Here is a 6,594-nt window from a genome sequence, read left to right as displayed (position 1 = left end):
GTCATTCACCGAACTCCCTTTGGGATGGGACAAATGGTGAATCAGGCGAAATTTGCCCTGTTCTTTTTTCGGAACTACACCCAATGGAGAAATTCTCAAGTTGGCCATTGGCGGCCTAAGGAATGGGCCCGCAACCCTGCCACAACCGACTTCTTTAGCCAATTTTTGTCTCACTATCTCTGGATATTGTTCTGCGGACTTAAGATTATGTGGGATCTGTGGACTATCTTTTTCTGTAAATGGAATCCTAAAACCCTCCCGAAAACCCAACTCCAGGGCCACTGCCTCCTCCCTCCTACCGTACAGCTTTAGCCATGGCCCCATCGCGTCTACTCTTACTGGCGTCCTCCCCTTTTGCAGATTCACCCTGCTTCCCTGCATATTTTCCTCGCTTAAAACATCTAACGTAGGAGTGGGCACCCCCACATCCTGAGCATTCATGCTTAAACCTACATGTATTCCCCCACTTACACTGGCTGTCATTAAATTGCCAGCAAAAACCCAGTTTGTGGGGGGCCGAGGTGCTTCCCGGGTGCCCCCCAGCCCCTCTCTGAAAGGGATTAATTTTTTGGGCCATCATTAGTTTTAGCCATAAGGTGATATCCATTTGGTCCCACCTCATCGCTGGATTCGCCGCTAACCTCTGGCGGAACTGCTCATCGTACCGCCACCAGGCCAGCCCCCCGTAAACCCTAAATGCCTCCCAAATGCCATCCACATAGCAGAAAAGAGACGAACATCTCTCAGGTGACTTCTCTCCAATAATGCTAGCTAGTATGCAAAATGCCCTATACCTTTTTTCTTTTCCTCATCCTCTTTCTTGCTATCCTTTTTATCATTATCATCTTTTATCTCCAAAACCTCGTCTAGAGGTAACAAGGAAAATAATTCGACAAACTCCCCCTTCCAAATCTTCTCTTTCGTCTCCATTTTTACGTGCACACCTAACGGACCCGCGAAAGACACATATGCATTCTGCCGGGCTGCTTCCGCTATCCCACTAACTAACTCAACCCTCTCAGCCTCCCTCTCCTTCTTCCCCTCCTCACTTTCCCCAGCTCCTAGTGATGATACCCCACTTGTAACGGGGTCGATACTGCTTTCAAAAGAGATGTTTCTCCCCTTGCTTCCACCCCTTGCACCCCAGATTCCAGCACCCCTTGCCTTTGAACCCATGCATCTGCTACCCCCGAACCTTCCTTTCCCCAATTCCCCAAGAACTGCTTAAGACCCTCCAATAAGGATGCATTATTCTGTCCTGAATTACTTTTTATTAAACCTATTGCCTCACCTCCCGGCCCACCAGCCGCAGCTGCGCCCTGGGCCGTCCCGCTGATCACACTCCTGGATTCCACTGATGCGTCTTGCGGCTGCTGTTCCAAATGATGTCGACCATGTCGTTCAACCCTCCAGCCGGACTGGCTCCTCCTCTCCCCAACCTCCTTCGAATCGCCCTTAGGCACCAATCTCTCTCCTGCCGATCCATGCGGACTGCCTCTGCAATAAACATAAGAACTACCATGCCGGTCCCTACTAGAATGACTGCGGGACCTCGACCTCCTTCCCCTGTCCCAGTGCTGCTCCCGAATCCTGTGCGAACCCGCACGTGTCGATCTGCTCCTTCTCCTATTCCTGCTGTGACTGCACTCCCGAGTCCCCCTATATCTTCTCCCTGTGCTTCCCCGAACGACTCCTCTGACGCCTAGGGGACTTGTCTGTACTCCTCCATCTATCATTACCTCTCCTAGAACTGTCACTCCTTTCCCTTGAAAATCTGACAGCCCAATCCGATATGTTGCTAGTACCTGGCTCCGTGTGGTAACCCCTTGACGAGACTTCTATCCCCCTTTTTTCCCGACCACCAGCAGGAACTGAGGCCGCCTCCTCGCCTTCACTTGCCTTTTCCCCTGGCTTCCCTACTTGCTCCCAGTTCCTTGTTACCATCCCCTTGTGCCTGTGGCAATTGGCTTGTGCCCACCAACGGGACGTGACTCTGCCCCACTTCATCTGTATTCCCCCCCGTGTCTCTGTCCAATGGAGGCGCCCCCCCCCTTGCCACCACTCTTTCCAGAGCCTGCGGAAATCCTGCCCTGACCTTTTTGGGCCGCAACCGCCGGTGACTCTCCCCGCCTCTGTCCCCCCTCTATAACTGGAGCCGTGGGTCGGGCCTTGCTGCTCACTTGCCTGCCACGAGTAACTGTACGCCGCGCCTCCGCTCCCGACCGTCCTCCGCTCCCCTTCTCTGCTGCCACACTTACTCTCTTCCGCACCTCGCTCTCCTGCTGACCCGCACTGCTTCTCCGACCGCTCTCGTCGCACCACCTTCTTGCTGAGCACTCAACCTTTCAGGCGGCCTCGAGCGACGCTGCGGTCTAGTGTCGCCCTCTCCAGTCGCAACCACCTCACCGACAGGCTGGAAATCCTCTCTGCCTCCGAAGATATCTCCCAACTGTTGCTGAAACCACTCAGGGTCCTGGTGCTCTGCTGCTCCCGCATCCTCCGAACCAGGTCTGCTAACTCGCTCCGCTCCATTTTTTACAACGCTTTCTTGTGCTGTCCAAAATGAACTGCCTGAGGTAACTTCTTTCCCGCTCTACAATTTGCTTTTGTGACATCATCTCCCCAGAGACCCATTAACCAATCCCGATTGAGTAGGTAAGGGCCTATGCAAACTCAGGCTTTTGTCATGCCCCTTCTTCCCTACACTCTGTTACGGGTCATTGGGGTACTAGAAATCAAGTGTGCTTTCTGCTTTGCATTGTATTAGAGAGTGCGACTTTTCCTGTTGCTAATTATGTAATCTGTGCTCAATTTTGACTGGTAATTGAAACATATCTTTTAAGCTCATACCATGGGCAACAACAGTCTGTCCCTGTTTTTGCAGGAGATTTTGATGAACAGATTGGTAAATTTTATCACGGATATGCAATCCCTTTGCCCATGCAATAAGGGTCATTTATAAATATGAGGCTGAAAAAAAAGCTAATCACTAATTGGTTGCAGGAGCAAAGTCGCCCAGTATTTATACAGTTAATGAGCTCCAATGTATTAAAGCTAACAGTTTCTTAAAAATAAAAAGTCAGAAGGCAGATACAGATTACTTCAAGGGGACGATGAAGAGTAACTTTATAACATCAAGTACTGGTACGGAAATTACAATTTATTATATTTAGATGAAGCCTATATTAGTACACCACCAGTGACAGAAACAATGATCAGAATATCAGAATATATATCTATATGTATATAGAATATATATCTCTCTCCCTCTATCCATCTCTCCCTCTATACCAGGTTTCAGATTATGCATCCCATATCTGTACTGTGAATCCATATACTTACGGAGGTGTCCTGCTAAACTTTGGCAAATCTAAATGCTGATCCATCTCCATCAGTGTCTGCACCTAACAATAATAATTAATTTAAGCTTTTTAAGAAACAACTGGTTTAAATTTGCAAAGGGGGAGTTCATCTTCCAGTTAAAATGGGTCCCGTAATCACAATAAATTTCATTTTTTAACAAATTTTTTTAATCATTATTAACACTTAATTTATAAAGCACCAACATATTCCACAACTCTGTACAATAAATAGTTATATACACTGAAGATTTAGATTTACATACAAAAACAACCAATAATTGATATAAGTGATAAAGATAGCCTTGCCCGCTTTAAAGCATGGGGGTCTGGACTCTAATGCACCCAATCTATCAAAATGCACTGCAACTAAAAAGGTGAAAATGATTGCAGATCAGGTGTGTTAAGATAAATGTATGTTTGTAGATACACAGTTATTAAAGATAGCCAACTTGCAAAGTATAGCATGCAAAATTTACGCGCCACAAGAACTAGACTCATCTTCATCGTTACCTTTAAGCCTCGCCTGGAGAGGAATGTTGCCTGCCTGGTTTCTCTCTGTTGGTCCATTCTGAATCTGCTTCTAAATGTATTTGTTTGTGCATAGCTACTGCTAATATAAGGAATAAAAAAAACACAATATCAGAAAACATCACTGTGAGAATCCAGAATTGAAAGTCACCAGCAAATATTAATGATTACCCTTTAACTCTTTTTGCTTGCAGGGCCGGATTACATACTAAATAACACCAGTCAGATGCTGCCACATTATTTTGCTAAAATGAATGAAGCTGATGTCATTCTGCCCTCCCCTAGCAACAATATAATCAAAAACTTAATATCACAAGGATTCTGTCATGAAAAAATATACAAATTTGACATGAGGCAAACAATTTCTAGCTTCTAAAACTGGCCATACACTGGTGGATTTTGTTGCTCTGTGAACAACCCTATAGGCTAAACAATCATGTGAACGAACAATTCACCATCCAGACTTTTGTTGTAGCTTTGTTGTGTAGGCTAAAAAATTTGATATTTACCGATGGCGGTCTGTCCCTTTGTTTACTTTTGCAAAAGGCATGGGCAATGAACGATCGTTTAACAATGCTTATCAGAATGTCCACTCAAGTGTCCTATTTCGTAGTTTCACAATGAAAATTTTAAAACCTGTCTGATTGTTGGGACGATTTTGTCTGTACAATATGATTACTGGCAACCCCATCAGTGTATCGATAAGCAGACAATTTTATTGAATTGTCAACACGACAAAATCTACCCATGTATGTCCACCTTCATTTTTCAAGTGCCAATATTGCTTCCAATTTTAAGGGAAATGGCAGAATTTGCATTTCATAACCCTTGAGGCAAAAGAGAACACCTTTATATTGCTTTTATGTGAGGCGCTGCAGATAAAAAAAATTATTTATGCAAAATATGGAAGGAAGCATTCATGCAATTATGCAAGCAGTCAGTTTTACCTGCAATTAAAAGGTAATCTTTATAGTCTGTTGCCCTTTGGCATGCGATTTCCTATTGATAAAAAAACACTCAATCTACCATTTCCCTAAGCGCTACAGCACATGGGGGTAATGTGGGATTTAACTGCTGCTGCAACCACGGAAACCTGTTCTGGTTACAACAGCCATGTCTTACAATTGTAGCGCACCCGTAGGTGTAGCTGTGTTAGATGGGTCCTGCTCTCGTCCACCTCTGGTGACACCCACAACCCCCAGTGATACACATAAACCAGCAGTGTAATGCCAAGCACTTTTATCAGATCCGAAGACCCAGTAATAGGATAAATTGAACAATCTCTCTTTTAGCAATATGTTTCAACAAATAAGTCAAAGCATCTGAACACACAGTTATACCACTAATGTAATATCAAATGTTAGAAAATGACAGTGAATAATAAACAGACTGATCTAGTCAACTCAGATAATGTTTAAGTCAAATTCCCTGAACACTGGCCATTGTTAATAATAGCAGTAAGGCCGGCAGTTGGAGCTCATATATAAACCAGTATTTGTAATCCACAAGGCAAATAAACGGTAGTTGTGATCCACCAGGCTGTAGTGGGAGGCTTCACTCAGGAGAGCACACGCAGAAAATGACACAAGCTGAATTATTGCCGATATATGAATATTGGTGATATATGAATAATCCTCTCCAAATAGGCCTTTACCCTTCAGAATGGATTGCAGGCAGGCAGATATAAAAGTCCTGTCTCTAGTCCTAATTGTTACTGGCTTGTATAAAGCCCTGCAATGCCTGATTAAGTGAGAGTCAAAATCAACAGGTAGCACTCACTGAAAACTGCTTACAGTTTCTCCAGATATAGAGCAGACTAAGCAGTCACCATGTGGTGTGATCTGTAACACTCCTCTTCAGATAGCAGACAGTCACTGGTCTCTGTGAAGAGAGGATTCCATCTCACATGCAGCACAGCTCTATCTCCCCCAGATCTCTCTGCCTTCCTGGAAGTTCTCCCTCTTCCTTTTCCTTCTTTCAGAAGTCAGTCTTTCTCTCATTGGCTGCAACTCCTCAGTCTGAAAGCTGCTCTCCTATTGGTGGCAGGAATCTTTCTTCTTCCTGTGGGAGGGAAACTGCAAGCCCAGCAAGGTCTTCAGCAATTAACTGTTTCAGTGCTGAAGATTAATAGAACTACAAGTCCAGCAATATGATTTTTCACAGAATATACTTTGCACAATTTAAATAATAGCCATGTTAGCAGGATGGCTACACAATCATGGCTTTTAATAATATCAAATGCAGTGTAACCAACATACAAGGAGATGTAACACACAGACACTCTTCTTTCCCCTTAACAAAATTTTAAATAGTAGAATTATTGTTTTGCTACTAAGAACACAATAAAATCATGACACAAATCCCTTTAAAGAACAATTGGAACATTACAAAGCAAAGTGCAAGTCTTATGTACAGAACCTGGATTAATAAATAACTGTAAGATGTGCAATTAGCAGAGCCTATACAGCTAAAGCCCTAAAAATTTCAATTACAGGAAAACGTTACTCCCAAAATGAATACTTAAAGGGATTCTGTTTTTCAAAACGCATCAGTTAATAGTGCTACTCCAGCAGAATTCTGCAATGAAATCCATTTCTCAAAAGATCAAACAGATTTTTTATATTCAGTTTTGAAATCTGACACGGAGCTAGACATTTTGTCAATTTCCCAGCTGCCCCTGGTCATGTGACTTGTGCCTGCACTT

General features: G+C 43.9%; 1 long non-coding RNA gene across 1 annotated transcript; it reads right to left on the bottom strand.

The window, feature by feature from the left end:
* Positions 1 to 1,689: 1,689 nt before the first annotated feature.
* On the bottom strand, positions 1,690 to 6,052 carry LOC121393780. The gene is made up of 3 exons (XR_005961343.1): positions 5,684 to 6,052; positions 3,873 to 3,972; positions 1,690 to 3,404 (listed from the first exon to the last, which is right to left on the bottom strand). It is a non-coding gene; the product is annotated as an uncharacterized LOC121393780 (long non-coding RNA).
* Between the last annotated feature and the right edge of the window lie 542 nt (positions 6,053 to 6,594).

This window comes from Xenopus laevis, chromosome 5L, assembly GCF_017654675.1.
Source record: "Xenopus laevis strain J_2021 chromosome 5L, Xenopus_laevis_v10.1, whole genome shotgun sequence".
In the NCBI taxonomy this organism is placed as follows: domain Eukaryota; kingdom Metazoa; phylum Chordata; class Amphibia; order Anura; family Pipidae; genus Xenopus; species Xenopus laevis.
Note: the sequence above shows the minus strand (reverse complement) of the source record. Positions and strands in the feature narration are given on the sequence as shown.